Below are 19,497 nucleotides of genomic sequence, written 5' to 3' on the forward strand. Positions count from 1 at the left end.
AATTGGGTTTAACTGACGTAAAAACTGAAAAGAAACAAAAATTAAAAATATACTAATCACAACATCATTTCCATATGTGTATCTCTGACATTTGTAAAAGTTGACTCCTGTCCTACGGCTCCTAGTCAACTTACAATAAAACGATGCATTATTCAGTCATAAAAACCGCGTGCACCTATCGCTCTGAAAAAAATGTTTCACATAGCAGCAACCGTAAGTACCTACCTAACTAGCAGTAACCTCGATATTATTTTCATGGGTATTCCCGCAGTTCCGCATTCTAGATTCATTCTGAACCTTGTCACGAGTTTGCCAAATTGCGTTAAAACGATCTAGCACAAACCGGTACCTCAGTTATATAATCCAACTTGTAAAACGGCTGAGATCGTGCGAATAATTACGGGTATCTATATGCCCGGGTCTTTCTGCTTTATTAATTATACATTCTTGTTCGACCGAAAATAACCTCATCCACGACAGAAATATGTAGCGTATTTTATTTCAAAAATTTCTTTTACTCGCACGTCACTGTGCTAGATTACAAAACCGCGATGAATTCATTCCGAATTGCGGTTATGCAGCCCCTGCCAGTTTTTAATCTAGCTGCGACGATGATTACACGTGCGACATATGTCAGAGCGGCATTGCGTGAATCTGCATACTTATCGAGCATGTTTCTATACATTAACTCAGTAGTGACTGCTGCGCGTATTAAACGCGCGTAAGTGCGGATCGTCAATATAAAAATAAATGTGGAAAAAAATTTGATTTAAAAATGCCGCGGAAGAGATAGAGAGAGATCGATGTTCTTACGTACTTTTTCTTGCAGTAATGTTATTAATTTGCGCCGCAAATCTACATCAGCTACGTACTTTGTACAAAGTTTGTTTCGCGTTTTTTTTGTCACATTATCAATTTGGGTGTTTGATGTCGTATACTTTTTTGGGGAAAATCTATTCACCGATTTTCTTGTGAGCTTTGCATCGCTTTCCTTTGTATTATTCCTACTTGTTGCAGGTACGCATGCGTAACAAAAGTTGATGGATACCTTTGCGAAATTACCGTGTCACGATTTATCAGCAAGTCAGAGCGCGTAAACATAGGCGAGAAATTTCACTTTTTTCATACGTAGTGTTTTCAAGTACAAATTTTTTACGCAGCTGATACGGACTCGCCCGATTTTGGTTTCTTATACAGATGATCCTTGTGTGTTAGACGGCTCTCTAAAATTCCACATGGATCAAGTTTCACCCATTTAGAAATTGCAATTTTCAGATTGGAATTGGGTACATACCTACTTAATAAATAAAAAATTGACTTCAATTTATTGCTAATTTTAATATGAAAAATGTGCGTGAAATCTTCGTGAAACTTTCACGAACATGGTAATTTGTAATACGAATGCTTAGAGCTCTGACTTGGCACAAAATATTTAGAATGACAAAATTAAAGAATGGATTATCTTGTTTTGGCTTCAGCTACAACGTTCATGAATAACGTGAAAAACAAGTATCCATTCAAAACCATTGGCACGGGTCACTTATTAAAATTGAACCGACACCGCAATTTCACGCCCTCCTTCAAATACTCCAACTCAAACTCGTGACTTTTTTCTTGTTTTGTAAAACGAGAAATCCTGCTGCAATTCAGGTGTAGAAGACACAATACTTGCTTATGCCACATGCATATTATTAAAAAAAAAAAAAAAAAAAGCTTTCCTTCGTATCATTACACCGCGTTTTCGGGTAAACGTTCAACGAACCACCAGAGTAACTATTGCAAGTCATTTTTTCACACTGTGTCAAGGTTGTGTATATTTTTTGGCGCTGCTATATACTATGTTTTCTTCAAGTATGCCCTAATCAACGATTCGTTCCGCTGTACAATTAATTTTCACAATATCATTGCTAGCCACAATTATGTACGAGCTCCATATATATAACAGACTTGATCTTGCGAATCATTCGATTTTATCTAGCCTTGATACAATTTATCGGAGACAGAATATATGATCAAAGTTGAACTGATCGTAATTTTATCGGCTAAAGCACAGCTTTGTTTACTTCTGTCGATAATTATTCATAACCGTTAAGTTCAATGTTCTATGCTATTCCGGTTTTGAGTAAAAAATATGCGTCGAATACATTGAAATTCGTTTTACTCTGAGTAAGTATTGCTCGAAACAGTTTCTCTAAAATGCAAGATAACGTGCAATGAATTTGATAATCAACCACATCAGACATTTTACAAGTTAACCCAATTCTTGTACGAAAATTAAGAAACTGACAAAAGTAATTAGTCACTCCGGGGTTAAATGTGGCGAAATTTGTATTTAGCTCGAAGATACGAAAGTGTGTTGTCAGCGTTTTGACCCGGGACTTCTGGGGTAAGGAATTATAATTCTTGAGGTTTGACCACGCAACACTTGTTACACACTTCGTGTATAAATTATATGTGTCTGAGAATTAGAGCGTTATAATTAATTCTCGACGATGCAGCGCACGCGATAATGCTGCGTGATTAGGCCAGTTTGTAATGGGATGCCGGGTGGTTGGTTACACGTCGCAAAGTATGTGATTATTTACTAAAAAATGCGACGAAGAAAAATTATGCAATGATGAAAAACAAACGCAACACATCGACGATTAACGTGTCCGCGACACTGACACGTGTGCAAAGAATGGCAGGGTTGCTAAATCGAAGATATTTTCGCTATATTAAATAGCCGTTGACCCATCTGCCCTATTCTACTTATCTCGCATGTTTCCAGGCACGGACTAATTGAGCATTAAACGCTATCTGCAGGCAACGTATTACGCAGTGCATATGTACAGTCTATATTTATACAATTTTAATCACTGCCCGACATCTCGTTAATTTCCATAAATTTTTCCTCTGATAAATACGCGGCGCCATATGCATTTTATATATATATATATGTATGTATAAAAATATATATATACATATGTATATGTTGTAAAATTATACACACATGCTCTTTAAGATCGCTTGAAACGTGGTATAAGTATTCATAATGTGCCTATTGGAAATAAAACGACACGGAAAAAAGAATAATAAAAAAGATAATAAAAATTTCCAACATTTTCCGGTCGCTCGATTTTATTGAACTACCACTTTTTTACCGTCTTGATTTGGAATCGTGTAAGTAAACGGAAGAAAGCGCCGGAGTTTGTGGACGTTGATTGGAAATCGGGAATTCTTATTGATATAACGAAAAGTGAACTTTCCGATTGATTCAAGTGCGTGATCGAAGCCTCGCATACTTTAACCATCTCAACACACGCAGATTAAGCAATATGGTCCCGCGTTTCACACGCCAATCTAATTCTGAGTGACATGATTCATTTGAAATTTGAAAAGATTAATTTTTTTTTTAATACTCAGGTACGCAATTAAACGGTGATTTCTCGAGATGTAAGTGAAAGTCCTCGATACTCGTTGTATTTCATACGTGGTTAAAAACGGCAAGATACTTTCGAATGAATTCGTTAACTGCAGCTGTTACATTGAAATTTCATCATGAAATACGAAAGCTGGATTTATTTTCATCATTTTCTAACCCGTAAAAAATAAGTTTCATTGAGAAAAATACCAAATAACGGAGCCAAGGACCTGAGGACTGTTCTTCAAGTGACCTGAGAAACGACCGAGCATCGCGGATTTAGGCTTGTAGATTTCATAGTCCTTCGACGGCCTGGCCAGAACACCATGCTAAGTGCGTGAGAGCAGTGCCAAGCAATATCCCATAACATGAACCCCTCTTGGGTGGTTTGGAAGCGCTACTAATATAATCCTAATTTCTAAATCAATTCATGTGGAAATATTTAACAAGGTCTGGTATAAGTAATAAGTAATTTTTTAAACTCAATTATATGAATTAGAACACGAGCTTAAGAATAAGTTGACTGGACCGTCTAAAGAAAAAGTTAGGAACAGATAAAAATACACCGTTTAAAAAGTATACAGCAATGTTATTTGCGTCACTGACATTGAACGCTAATGAAACGACATTTCTGCTATGTAATAATTAAGAATCCGAGGGAATTAAATAATACAAGCTGAGGTGTCGACAATATGAACAAAGGTTTTATAATTAGAACGTTCAAAATGATGAAACCCCGCGGTTTTTCAATCAATTTTAACGTTTTTCAACAAAAGGCAAATATAATTGTCGACGAACATATGTTGCACATTATTCACAAAAATCGATATCAAACTATTCTGGAAATAACTTCTTGCCAGACTTTTTTCAAGCAATCTTTGAGGACCTCTGTGGTGATGAAAAAAGGTCCAAAAGCATTAGAATCGGATAAGAATTAGCGACGTTTAATCATTGTCAATGTTGTACCGTGAAACTTCGTCCAAAATTTTTGATACCTTACGCTTGTATTATTCGAATTTACTAAAATTCGTTTCCGTTGTATAATACAGTAGTGACGTTGTTTCATTCGTGTTAATTATCACCGGCACTAATAACATAGCTGGAGATTTATCACCCCGTTTCTCGTTTCTTCCAAACTACCGTACACTTACAATCAACGATCACGCTTCCGTGACGTCGTAACAACAACGTCGAGACATTCGAGGCGCAGTTTATTCGCCATTGAAATACGGGAATTCGCGAGAATCAGGAAATCGGCCTTGAACTGATTCGAAGAAATTCTAGGAGGAGTAAAACCCGCGAGATGAGTGTTCCTGCGATTATTTGCAGTATCAGCAGTTAGTTGGTGGGGAACCGCGAGGAGCCAGAAACAAACCCATTGGCTGTACGTTCGGAGTGGATTCGTGGCTCAAGAGTATCTGCGTATAATCGTGTCGCCGAGGTTTCTTTTAATAAACGCTCTCACCTGACCGACACGTGTGCTTCGCAAATCTCTCCAAACAGTTTTTTTCCAGCCACTACGTCGTCTAGTTTCTACTCATTTTTTCCTTTTCTTCCTGTTTCGGACGTTCATTTGCGTCAGAGAGCGCGGCCGGATTTGCTTCTTTTATTACTTATTTTCACTCAACCGATTCTTGATAGTTTATTTTTTCTCGAGTGGCTCAGACACAATCCACGGTCAAAGTCAACGCGCTACGGCACCGTAATATATGTTCTTTCTATTGTTACACCGCATATTATACACGCACTTATCGATAATAGAACATTACTTGGACATTAAGTTGCGGCACACGGAGGATTGTTAAATTTTGTGTTCCTTGTATTAAATACTTTTGAAACAGGTGTACACATTTTTTATTAAGTTGAAAATTAAACCACGATGCTTATAATTTACCCCAACTGCGAATTCTCTTATCAATATTTCAGAACATTCTTTTCTCATTCCAGTAAAAAACAAGCGTTTGACTTTAAAGAAAATCATATATAGGTCTGTACGTACTTGCCAATCGCAACCCATTCTGGTGGGATATTTCCTTAGAAAAATGATCGACCTTTTCGCGTTTTCTAATAATATTCATAGAAACAAAACACATCGAGACAGTTTTCAAGTCTCAGAGAAGTCTGAAAAAAATGTAAAACGGTAACTTATATTCTATGAAAGAGACGAAATTCTACCGAAACTAGATTTCTGATATAACACCAATCAAATTTTCGCTACTTTATCTTCAAAGTTTCTGAAAAACTTCAAACTTGTCGGGGCTTCAGACGTTTGACAATTTCGTATCTTATATCCAGTTTTATATTTTACAAAGGAATATAACGATCCAGTTGATCTAAGAAATACAGGGACGCGTATAAATTTTTCAAAATTCGTTAACGTAACTACCTAGTGAATATCAGCCTTGCCCCAAAATTAACGATCAAGCTCGCATAATATAAATCTACGTTTGATCAGGTGGCGATAAAAATGTGGAAGAATTGTGTGTGTTCTGAATGTATCAAATCGTATTATAAAAAAGTAAAAATTTCGAAACGTTTTAAAAGTTTAGAGAGCCGGAATATAGAAACGTCAAAGTGAATAAGAATGTATAGCAATCCAAAAAAGGATCGGTAGAATTCCGACGTTTCTGTACTTCGGCTTTTAATACCTTACTTTTCTACGTTTTGATTGTTCTACGCAACGACTTTCCACGTTTTAAAAATTCTATAAAGCAAATTTCCGCGTTTACGAAAATTCTAAATTCCATTTTCCAACATTTCTACATCTTGACTATCACGCAAATTAAATCCGAATAACTGCCAGGTCATATCGAATTCGTTAAAGTGAATGTCGAGCCTTTGTACTCGAATGTATTCAGGCCTGCGATCTGTTGTCAGTGTGAGGTCAAGTCGCCGTTATGCTGCAGAACGCTTTCATGTTCTGCACTTTATTTGTTTCACTTTAATTTTCGTCCATTTTTCTTATTTCTGCAACTCGCGTGGCGGCAGAGTTAAGTGGAGGATGTGGAATTATATCTCTCGAGGAATATTTTCTTTTTCGCGGCCTTCGGAAGGCTGACCTTGCAGCCGCAGACATGTAAGGGTGCGATTACCGTCTGGCAGGAACTACTTTCGAGGATCTTTGCAAATTGTAGAGATATTTTTTACGGTGTGTTCCGATCATGCTATCAAATATTATATTTCTTCCGGTCCCTAGCTCGTTCAATGCTAACACCGCAGGTGATATCGTGTATCGAGTATTGATTAACTTAAACGTCTAACATACCTGATTCATTTGAGAAAAATTTCAGCGCCGAGGTGAATGAAATATACGATTCAAGATCGAACAACAAATCTAAAGTTACTATACAAATTCAGTTGGTTTTTTCCTCTCGATTCGAGGTGAATATTACATCTCACGTGTAAAAACGAAATCAATCGTATCGAAACTATGTTGATGAGTAAAATTCGATCGAATCAGAACCGAAACTTGTATATATTCATTCGGGTTAAGTGATTTTTCTCGTTCAACTGATTGAAATACGTGAAGAATTTACTTTGATTCTTTTTGATCGCAATCAGTTTTGGACAGATTTTCTTAAATTTTACGTTCGCTACTATAGTTGAAATGTTAAATTTATTTCAACCAATAATATTACCACATTCGCTGCTGGAAATTTATGAGCATGACTGATTTGTTTGAAAATCGATTGCTGTTAAAAATCAATTGATCGGTATACACCGACACTATGTAGCTATTTCAATGAAATAACCGATTTCAGTAAAACCATCATATTTTTCTTTTATCAATTACATTATTTCTTGTTAGTGCTGGGACTGAATTATTAGCTTGGAGAGGCAATAAAAGTTCACAAAGATGGATCTAAAAAATTGTAATGGGTAAAAAATTCATTACCCATCGTTTATACGCTTAGCCACGTAACTGTGCATTATCCATTCGGGAAACAACAAAAAATCTTCACTGTAAATTGACGAGCATCAAACAATAATTGATATCAATAGAGGTATTACCCGCTAACGATTTTTAATAAACTTTTTTCAGTCATAATAAATTTGTCCTTGTAAAATCAATGAACTTGGTGGCGCGATCGGTGATGGCGGATCTTGATTTGCCTGCGCCATGTCTAGATTTTCAATACAAGTATAAAAAGATTCAGAGTAAACGAAAACTGCCTGTTTTGAAAAACTTCGTTAATCGAAGGAAAATTTTAATCTAGAATTTCCAATTTTCTGCAAGATTAAACAATTTATACCTGTTAAATTACGTAAACTTTGGACGAACATATACTCATATATCCGACATCATTGCGCATGCCTTATGAATTTTTATAACGGATGCGAGATTATTATGATTGAATCTGCGGTGGATCCCAGCCTTCTATTCGGTGCCTGTTATTAACCCTACGAATTTTCGGTGAGTTCACAGCTCCAAGCTGTAGGCCAGAGAGTTTAAAAAAAAAAAAATACGAAAGCAGTCGTGAATTATTTTTCTTCATATATTTTCGCACGTGAAAACTATTCGCTGACCTTTTGGCAACGTCTGAAGAGCATCGACTCTTGAGTAGCTAAATAATCGAGGTATAATTCATCCAGAGAAAGTTAAGAACGAAATTTACAAGCACTGCTAGTGGAAACTCACAGCTTGTAATTTAGCCACTATTTGCATGGGCGTGTAAGTATGTAAGTATAATTTCATTATATTCTGATTGTTTGATCGACCGGTTGTGATTTCTTGTAAATCGTGAGACTATATAACATTGCACAGTGAATGAAAATAAATTTGTGAAAATCAAAAAAAAAAAAAAAAAAAAAATCAAAAAACATAAATAAATAAAACAATTCGTTGCATGTGATGAATTATGAATTCATTGGAAACTGTGTTGGAGAATTAATTCGCGTTTTGATTATTAACGTTGCATTCCAGGCTGCGGAGTATGAAAGAAGATAATAAGTATGATAATTTTCTACACATCATTATATTACACTGCTTGACATAGGTGCAATTTGCGAATGATCGTAAAAAATAGTTGCGTATCATGCCGCACCGGGGAAAAGTCTGCGATAATTACATGCGTTTTCCTTATTACGGAGTAATTATTCATCGTTTCATCGATATACGATGCACGTTGCATTTGTATAGATACATATAAAGAATCGAACGATCATCGTTTGTGAATTAATCATTCCGCGAGAATATGCAGATACAACCCGACCTTTTTCTTTATATTTTTTCTCCTCAACTTCCCGATATAATTTCAATACATTTTGACACGTTCGTATTTTTAATTTTTAATTTCTGTCGCCTGCGTCATACCTTGAAATGTGTGTATAACGAAAGATACACATGCGACCATCGCCATGAATTTACAGCTGGCCGAATCAGTTCATTTTCAAGAGTTATCGGAGTGGGTGTCATATTATTTATTTGCCCAAATAAGGATGGCTGCCTTTGTTCTAGCTTAAGTTTACGACTTTGCTTTTCGCACACCTTTGACACTTCGGAGCACTTGCTCTCATTTAATTGCCTGTCAATACCGTTGCTGACCGACTACGGGTAGCAGCATTAATTAATGTCTTGCGTTTTGTACACGTATCTGTACGACGTATGTTAATTAACTCGATCGAATTAGGGTTCTGAGAATGCGCGTGGACCGAAATGGCCGCTTTCCGCTTCTGCGACTTCATGCTTTGTCATACCGCCTTGGCCGATAAATTCTGTATATTCCGTAAAGATGATCACATTGCGTCATCGTGCATACTATGAAACGACCCATATCTTTTTTTGCCATTAACTCTGTCGTAGCGTATAATCAATGCATTACAATTAAAAATGGTGTTGAACCAGTTTCTCAGCATTCCTTATCGATAAATTCGCCGTTTGGTTTTTTTCTCATTGCTCCAGAGGACGACGTTGGCTTGCAATAAATGATGTATAACAATCGCAAAAGGTAAACACGATTACTACACAGTTAATTAATTTCCGATTATTACCATGGAAAATGGCGAAGGCTCAATACATCAACATGTACGTATCTTCTTGAGGCATAACTTTCTGTCATTCGTATAGGAATCATACGATCGGAACTGAGCTTTTTATTGCTTTTACATGATTCATTTTTCATTGGCGTGAACCTCATATATATCATACATCACATTGCAATCGACGGAAATTAAAAGATTTCTGTTTTTATCCACTGGCCGGAAGTTGGTAATTATTTTTTCCGAATTTACTGTAAGTATAAATGATGTTTCGTTGATGTCGAATCGTTTCAACATGCCAAGTTTTCACACAAAAATATAAGTACGCGAACATAAACATAGATCGTGTGTTGCATGATCGAATGATCTTATCGATCTTACTGCCATTAAGTCTTTCATTTTCAATATCTGTTCGTCAATAACATAATTGCACGATAAGCTTAATTTTATTTTCTTCGTAAACATTTTTTTTTTTTTTGTCTATGTTTATAGTAAACGAAAGAACATATAAACAACGGATTATAAAGATTAGCGTATTCCGAACGCATAAAAGAGTACAAGTACGTAAGTCAGGTCAGAACTTATCGCTGATCGCTCTTCATCGGTGATTTTTAGTATAGAAAAGTTGCAACGCTTCTGTGTCGATGAATTTCTGGATTTAAAATCACACGGAAGCTGTTGTTATTCCTCATGAAATACTTGGCTTATCGTCTTATCGTACAGTTTATTTTTAGACGAAAAGAAAACAGGATATTAGGTAAGTGATTTTACTAACTGTTCATCACAGCGTTATGCTCACGTGTAGGTATAGATTAAATGATATATTCGACGTCGTGTAATCCACTCAATTAGCTTCATTCCCACAAAGATAAGCTTCATTCGTTCATTTCAAACCTAATGCCACACACCGTGCGCCGTAACAAATAATTTAATACACATTATCTAATTATATAACATATTTATATAATTGACGATGTAGATACCAAACCACATTGGCATAATATGGTACACGTATTTTCAGAAGTGTATCACACCGAGCCTTTTTATTTTCACTTATTACTGTAATTATATATTTTCCGTACTACGTAGATGCAGAAATGCGGTTCGCAGCTTGGACTTGAAAAAACACGAAATATGATTATTCATTGATTCCAATATCTGCAGCATTGCGGCATATAAGGATTCTACCTGGAAAAACCACTTAAGAAAATACCGATTGCTACAAGGTCTGTTGTTGTTATCTGAAAACTAAAGACGTCCAGTGATCCGAACTTTACGTTGCAAAATTGAAAAGTATTCTTTACTTAGGGGAATCACGATTGCATCAAATGTGCTGCACTTAATGTAAGCCTTGAATTAATCATGTCGGCTGAATCATGCGGAGTTGACATGAGGCCGTTCTCATGTAACACCTCGTCATTCGATACAATATGGCGTGCATATTACTTATTAATATACCGTGCTACCAGTATGAAAAGTGGGTAATTTCCGACGAGTATGAAGCTTGCAGCATGTCAGCTATATTCTCTATCCGCACGTGTGACGTACGCTATTTTTTTCCACACCTGTAAAAGGAAGTTTAACTTGCACAGAAAACAAATAATCTAACAATTTAAAAGAAGTAGATCAAGGGCAAACGAGAAGTCCCGAGGCACAAGTACGGTTTTCTGAAAGCTAATCTAATTGCGCAAACTTCGGGTTGAACTCAGCCCAATGATATCACTGGAAGTGCGTGAAATTAAGTCACCGGAAAGTGCATACGCGTCAAGAAAGCTCTAGTGTGGAAAATTGAAAATTTCAGCCAAGCACATGCGCCAGCGTTGTTTGACCGCACTGTCCGGATTCGGATCACTTTACGCACGCTCCGCTGGTTTAAAAAATCCGACTTTCTGGGCATGTGTTGGAAAAAGTATATCAAATACTTAGTTCTGTAATCAACGACCTTGAATAGTGCTACGAATTGACGAGTTTCTGTGTCATCCGTTTTGATATCGTATCAATGTTCAAGTCCAAGGTTTCGACAATGAACCGCGATCAAAGGTGAACCTCTCTCTTGCATTGCATCCAGTAATGTCCGTGTAACACTTTGATAAAATTATAATTAGTTCACGGATTGATGAGAGGATATTCTACAACAGATATTATTATTTTTGAACATTTCCATCAGAGCGGTTAAGAATTATCATCACACGCGGAGAGCATTTTCTTTCAGGCTGGAAAAATATGTATCTTTAATCTTTATATACGATATACATATATATAAGCGTTATCTACTCATGCGCTGTGTTTATTCATTACTTGAATCCCGTACTAACGAAGAGTCTGAAGGATGTGTACACATAATCTGTCATTTTTGCCTTGTTTAATATTGCCTCACGATGAACGGCCAAAGCGTATTTTTGTCATTAAATTCTATTAATACATTTATCAGGGATAACAGAGGATTCACATTATTTAAAATTGACTTGAAATGACTACTTAATCCTGACTGCAATTTAAATGGCGAGTGATAATTAGTATTCAATAATCACTCGCAATTTTTACACCTAGGATTGCTTCTCTGAATTTCCAATGGTTTTTTTTTTATATCACTCATGCTGGGTATTTGAGTGACTGGTCGACTTGTGAATGACCAGCAAATCTCGCGATTCCCAATTCCAAGCCGATGAATGATCTGTTGTTTTTCTTTCTTCAATTCCAGTCGTATCTGCGGAGTGAAAAATACCCGCGGAAGTGAGCGAAGCACGCGTTACAAATACGTGGCGAATAACAAATCACGGCGTAGAAACAACAAAGTTAAACGGTCATTGAAGGTGTCATTACACCTAATGTCTTGTTATTAGATTCATTGCGATAATACCTCCTTGATGCACGCATTTTCTCACCACTCATTACCAAATCTTTCGCTTCGGTTGGCTGTTATTGAACCGTGGCTACCAGTTCTTATACTCTCGTCGCTATCATTGACCCCGAGTCAGGTCACCGAGAAAAATTACACACACTTATACGTACGACGTGACGGATATCGCTGACCATTCAAGCAAAAGGTCTAGTTGAGAGGATAGCCTTCAATGCTGAAGAAGATACAAGGCCAGTAACACGGGGAACAGTAGCAGGATTGAGAAGTTTTGCGGTCTTATGGAACATTACATGCGAAAGAGCAGAAAATGATCGGCTTCTTGGAGAAATGTCAATTCTTCATCAGCCTGCGTTGACGAGCTTTCGTATTTAGCGCCGATTACCCAAGTATTGAGATAATTTTTTGTCACCACATCCCGTTCCGCTTTATAATCACGTGACACGATGCAGGCAATTAAATAATCGTGAAACTTCAGGCTTGATCCGTATGTGAAAATCCTTTCTCGATACTGACTGACATTCAGGCGACTTGCTAACACCTGGAATAGTCATTAAATCGCGCTTTGCCGTTCGACTTGACACCTTGAGCTAATTACATGAAAGCAAAAAGAAGTGCAGCAGGAACTGTAGGAAACTACTTATTCATCGTTGCATCGACAATGTATGCAATATGTCGTGCCTAACCTTGTAGATTTGCCCATGAGTTTCACAATCAGTTCCTTCAAACGCTTGTCTGTTATTTACATTCGGTTATGCTTGATTCTATCTCTGTTATTCCCCGCTCGTTTAACCGTAAATCGTTTGCGTCAAGTCAGAGATACGAAGGTGGTTAACAATGGCGAATAGTATGCGTGAGGTGTAAGTATGATGATAATTTTATGTATAAAATGACAAATATATGCCATGCTGTCAGTGCAGGAACGGCTTTTTTCACTTAGCTCTTTATATTTCTCTTAATGCACGCCTTCACTACGGCCGAGACAGCAACTTTGTCTGTGACAACCTGTTCAATGCGAGAGGAACTAAGTAACCAGGGGATTCCCTGAAGACCGGTTTCATCCAAGTCTTTTACAGTAAGATGAACTCTTGATCTTGGCTTTGCGTGAAACGCAACATGGACCAATGGCCGAGAAGGACGTAACCATCGACTGACAGTCTTCCCTTCAAGATACTTTTATCACCTTGGAAGTAAAGTGTTTGTGCTCGTCATGTCGGATGTGCGTTTCTTTGTACCCGACGTCGTCCTTCTTTCTTTCCGTTTATTTTTTTTTTTTTATATCCATTTCTTCTGTCACCACCGTGACGTTAGTACACTTCGCAGAATACAAGTACACCTATTAATTGCTGAATTCATCGTTACACACAAACGTTGCGAGAAACAATTCTCATCCGTCGTAAATTTTATCTTATTTTCTTCTCCGAAGTGACTGCTATAATATTTCAGCTATGTTTGTTCGGGGCGTTTAGTTTGGATTAGAAATTCCCCTTCGCTGTCCGCCAACACCGTTTTTGAACGGGGTTCAATGAATATAAAAGACGATGTTTGTATGGATATTCGGATGTACTTTTATGGTGTTATAAGTTGTGAATTTATTTTATATTGATTTATATTGCCGTCGTGACGGGCTTGTAAGTTTATGTATTTGTTGCCGCCGTAACGGATTTGTATTTTTGTTACATTGCGTAGGTGATGTCGCTTTGACGTCCTTTTCGACACTGTTTCCGTCTTTGAAACTATTGCATTTTTTTGCAGACGACTCGAGCGGGAGTATCAAGGCCGGAATTGGTGGAAATTGGTCAACCTCCCCTTGCAAGGGGTGGTTAAGAATTATTTTCTCATAATCAGCAAGTTCCCACGAGTCCTGTTCACCAGTCGAACTGGTTAATGTGCAGAACGACAAATTGCAAACCCAAGTGGCCAGTCATAGCACAAAACCCGCAGGTGAGCCGATAACTTAGTCTACGTCTGTACAATATCAAGAAAAGCTCATATTTAATATTATGTTAGAAGAACATTATAATTAGTCGCATAAAGAACAAAAATTGGGATATCAGCGAAAGGTTTACGTTCATTCCGTAAATTTCATAATCGGGGTGAAATAATGCGGTAGAAAATTACAACTCCACAATACAATTTCACAATTTGCCTTGCGGCGTCGTACGAAAGAGGTAAAGAAAGTACTAATTGCAAGTTACGTGTTTGCCCGGATTGCTTTTAAATCTGCTTTGCTTGCTGGTTTTCAAAACAGTTTCGTTGCACCGAAAAATTTTACCGGAATCCGGCCTTGAAACAATCGTTTTATTGTGCAACTCTAGTATTTTCTGGCACGCTATAAGTTATACGTAAGCCGTGTATGGTAAAATTACGAGATGAAATCCAGTCACGGTGATCAAATCGTAGAATCATTTATATGACATGAAAATTGCAACCGGTAATATCAATTTGAATATATTTGTTGAATTGACAGAGCCTGCATCTTCAGCCGAGTAGAATCTCCGGAGCCAATAGACGGTTCGAATTACAGAACCATTTTATTAAATAACCGCAGCCCTGGCAGCCGGCCGTCCAGCACATGGACGCATGTTGTATACAAGGCGCATTGTCCCGTGATTGAGAATCATTATAGTTGATAAGCTTTGAATGCTTCAACGTGTCGTTGCAACATTGATGGGTCAACCAAGCGCGCGGGCGTTCTGAATTTTTTCCACCACGGAAACTTACGTATATTCAAGCAGTTTTCCCATAACAGAATTACACGTGGAAATTGTCATTTGACGCATGTATTTGCGACAGAAATTGGATGGAAAAATAAAATTTTTAATTGCATATCTAATCTATCCTATATCGCTTAGCTTGTCGTTGTAGTCTGTCGGATGGTAATTCCAGTCACATTGACGATATATGCGCCTCCACTTCGTCGAGGTATAACGATTGGAAGTAAAAAAAAGAATATCAACATTCACAGTAAGCTGAGGAACTGCACATATACCCAACGTTGGAAGACTCGAGTCTTGAAACTTTATGAGGATCCGTGAGACGTACAATCTGGGAAAAAAGTTATTGTAATACAAACATGAAACAAAGGTTTGAATAGTTGAACTAAATATAATTTTATTTGCTGCTTTGAAAAGACGTCCTCTTGATCCAAAAAAAAAATATATGTATATTTTGTAACGACATGATTTCCGCTTCATAAAAATCGTCACATGATGAACAATTTCTAAGAAACCACATGATTCTGCTATTTTTTCGTTGAAAAATCTGTCCGTTCACTTCTAATGAATAATATCTCGTTTTAATTCCCCACCAGATTCACCATAAATCAACTGAGTCAGATATTTTTATTCAGCTGCGCAGTTGGTAAACAAAAATCCAATATGTACAATCCCAACAAATTGTAGATGAGAAACTTATGATTCAGCATGAAATAGGTGGGTTATTATTTCGTCAACAATTTAACTCAGGTAATTGTGGGGAATTCATTGAAAGTGAAAAAATACCTGGTACGGTGTCAGATAGGATCGATTTGTTAATTAATTTCAGTAGATGCAACGTTATCAGTTCCAGTAAACTTTTGAAATCTTCGTGTCATCAGGCAATCTTTCAAACGCTTTTTTGCCCTGACTATACATCCGATATTTCTTCATGGCTGTGAAACGCCTGCTGATCGAAAATTAAATCAAAATATTTTTTTTCTACCTCGCGTTACTTTTTCTCATAGTCCAGGAAACATGCAAAGCGATCATTAGAGCACCACGCTGTCTAGACTGAAATCTTTCCTGTTGACTTTCGCTTTATCAGTAAGATTTCGAATTACACAGTCCTGCAAAAATTCACAGTAAACTTATTTTCTCAATCAAAATCCTACACTACTGTACCTATATTTTAATATGAACGTGTATAACTGTATACATATTAAAATGAATACGTTAATTTTTCGAAGGCCTGCACCACGTGTGTTACATTTTGAAATAACAAAGGGCAATGCATTATCATTAACAATATACGCTTCAGAACATTAATCATGCTTGAAACACGAAATCTTTTCATTTCAACACGCCCCTCCAATTCACCAATACGAATACAAGATATTCGAATTTTTTTCTCTTATTCAAGTTGAAAACTAGTAAGATTGGATTTCACGGGAATCAAGTGAAATCGAAGAAGCGTTCTGCCGTTCCGTCTATCCTCGATTTGTATTACAGTCACCATTGGGGAACTTTGCGGTTGTATTGAACTTAGGACCGTGACAATTTTCGTCATAACTTGACCAACTCGTTTGAGCTCGAGCTGCACTGGTCAATGTCGTCTGACGCAACGTATTATAGAGACGACGGTGTATCAGGTGTTCCAGACTGTTCCATCTCGTTCTTTCACGTACACCTTCGACCAAAACATGTCAGGATACTGCCCGTGCCGCTGATGAATCGTTACATAAGACACCGTCGAGTAACATCCTTTCGACAAAAAGTTTGACGAGTGGTAAAAAAAAGATGTGATCAATGGCCAAACAAACGCCGACATTGAAATCGGATGATGGATCCTGCGGGTAAATCCTCCGACGTTAGTATCACACCGATCATCGCACTCGAGATAGTAAAGGTGCACTTGTCTTACGGACGGTCAAACCACTGTTGCCTCTGTCGGTAGTTGAACGGTTTATTTTGTTTATTTACTTAGCATTTTACGGAAAGATCCTCGGCTGCTCGTCGATTAAATTCACGTTACGCGTAATGCAAAGATCATTGACATTGCTGCATCACGGGAATAAAACGCGCTGGAACTTGGCACAGACAATTTAATTAAGAAAGAAGAGGATATTAATGAACGTCTGATTGACCCGACGCGAATAGTAATTCATAACTCCGTTCGTTACTGTATGATTAGGACGGAGGCAGAACGAGAGACGATTCTAGAAGCAAAGGCCCGTCTTTTGCCGCCGAACATAATGCGCAGTAAATTTGACTCTAGGGACGTGCCTATGTCGATGTACCGATGACCAAACGCGTATTAGAGGCAAGGGAAGTGGCACGGGTGTAATTAACTATAGCGTGTCGCATTTCAACGCCCCCGGGATTTCTTTGAAAGAAATTCAGCCGTGGCTTTTCAACTCTTATAGTAATCGGACGACGTAAATAAGTTAGCTTTTCTATTGTCGAATTCCATCAATTGGGGTATAATCTGCATTAATTTGCGTCGTAAATGATTTGACACCGATTCCATTTGTGAATTGATTTTCTATCACAATTTTTTTTTTCCCCTCGCATTACGCCATTCGGTCACGTGCTCGGCATCCAATTAACTTCTTCTAGAAAAGCATTGAACGATGAAATCGGTTTTTCCTTATCAGTCGATTGAGAAACTTGGCGACGATTTCTATACTGAATTTTCTCCTTCGTCGATACGTCGAGGAAAAGTTTTGCCGCAATTTTTACTGCCGAAATCGAATTAGAATATTTTTTTTCTCTCACGCCAGAAATAACCTCAAATGGTTTATTCTGAATACGTTATTTACACACAACGCGTATTTATTTAAATTCTTGTCAATTTTTTTGTGATATTTGCCAAATAATAATTACTCCAGTAAAAAAAACCTTGCAAGACGTTGCGAAATCTCTAAAACTTATTTCAAACAAATACCTACCGGTGACGATTACGAAGAAATTAGATATTTTCTCGAATTTCAATGCCCGATAAATTTTTCTGAATTCCAACCTTCACTGTCTTTCTGGTAATTTGAAAAACTCATGGTTTCAAAACGACTGGAAACTAATTATTCAGTCCACTTTATTTAACCGAGACTTAGTTCTAATTCAATTTTATTTGGACTGATGAGTTTTCTATTGATTTGTTTAAATCTTTGGCCCCATCAACGTGAGAATGAGCATCAGTAGGTCAACCACTATACAAATACAAATACTTGAACCGATTAATACTTCGTGAATCAAAAATTATTTTTTCCACCTCGGAGTAAACTTAGTATCACGGATTAAAATTTACTTCAAACTTGATTGCGTGAAACCAAAAGCAACTGAATTCTTTCTCATACATAGATTTATGACGCCACTTTCCATCGCCCGGTTATTCAAAACGAGACCCATTTTGCCACAGAACCAGCTAAATGTACCGGAGCAGAGATCCCGAGATTCGAACAGGTGAGTACAGAGCTAATTGAGCTCTAATCAAACAACGTATATTACGTATCTATCAAAGGTATAAATACATCTCTCGTGTAAACACATTAGAACGATATTTGCGGTGTGGATAAGTTGCAAAACGTCGTATCTGGCAAACGTTGGAAATTTTTCATCATCGTACCACCACAAATATCCATTTTTTTATACCGAGTATACGTATATATATAGGTGTGTGGATACAAGTGCCCAAGTCGTTGGCGTTTATTTTTCAGCTGGGCCGAATAAAAAATCCTCCTCCAGATCCGATACTGTAACGGAAATTTTTGTACGTACATCTTAAAGCAAATACATCTCGCCAGAAATTTCCGACCTTAGACAAAGACGGAGATACGCAGTGGATGTACTCAAGTGTTTTACAGACGCGTAGTGTCGCGTGATATCAGATGTTTGCCTTGAAAAATTTAATCGCGTTGAAAATTAATATTTACAGAAAGACGTTGACGGCGTTGTTCCCGAAGGCACTATCGCAGCGTGACTCTGCAGTGACTCTGTTCCTAGGAAGACGGTCCCTTATACCTACCGACCGCATAGGTGCTGAATTACCGTATTTGCATGACGTATACACGAATGCGATAAATAAATACACACTCCGTTGAGATTCGTTCCCGGTATTTCCAAGATCTCTCATTCGCACATAGTCACAACTAAATATGTCACACACGTGCGTCTCCTTTAATCAACCTTATACCCACGTAACATGAACAGTGGAAACTTCCTTTCGTTACACAGACCTGCAGAATTTTTTTCTAGAAAATGCTAAACAAATGAGTTAGTGTGGTTCCAACGTATTTTGATGCATTGAATACGATAGCGCTGTCCGTTTCCTTTTTTTTTTATCACATTAGGATTTAGAGATATTTCCATTAAAAAATTGCATTTTTACGAAAATTGCACCTTCTGACCCGTATTATCATAATCTGACGTATTATAATGGCACGCGTATCTATTGCAATAACGCTAAGGGTTAAGAGTCCGGGCTTCTTATTTGATTCTGATGAAAATACCTTCATCGCATTGAAATTATTTTGGATGAAGCATTAAAAATGGGAAAAATACGG

The 19,497-nt window shown here is 37.4% G+C and overlaps 1 long non-coding RNA gene across 5 annotated transcripts in view; it reads left to right on the forward strand.

The window, feature by feature from the left end:
• The window catches only part of LOC124177553, a 53,015-nt gene extending 33,766 nt beyond the window's left edge, over positions 1 to 19,249 (forward strand). For 3 of the 5 annotated variants that reach the window (XR_006869627.1, XR_006869630.1, XR_006869628.1), the window contains exons 2-4: positions 13,995 to 14,183; positions 18,296 to 18,397; positions 18,870 to 19,249. This is a non-coding gene — a long non-coding RNA (uncharacterized LOC124177553). Of the gene's footprint in view, positions 1 to 11,995; positions 13,430 to 13,994; positions 14,184 to 15,111; positions 15,327 to 15,552; positions 15,674 to 18,295; positions 18,398 to 18,869 lie in introns of those variants that run through there. The other 2 variants (XR_006869626.1, XR_006869631.1) reach the window with 2 other exon arrangements.
• The last annotated feature ends 248 nt before the right edge of the window (positions 19,250 to 19,497 follow it).

Source organism: Neodiprion fabricii, chromosome 3 (genome assembly GCF_021155785.1).
Source record: "Neodiprion fabricii isolate iyNeoFabr1 chromosome 3, iyNeoFabr1.1, whole genome shotgun sequence".
Lineage (NCBI taxonomy): Eukaryota > Metazoa > Arthropoda > Insecta > Hymenoptera > Diprionidae > Neodiprion > Neodiprion fabricii.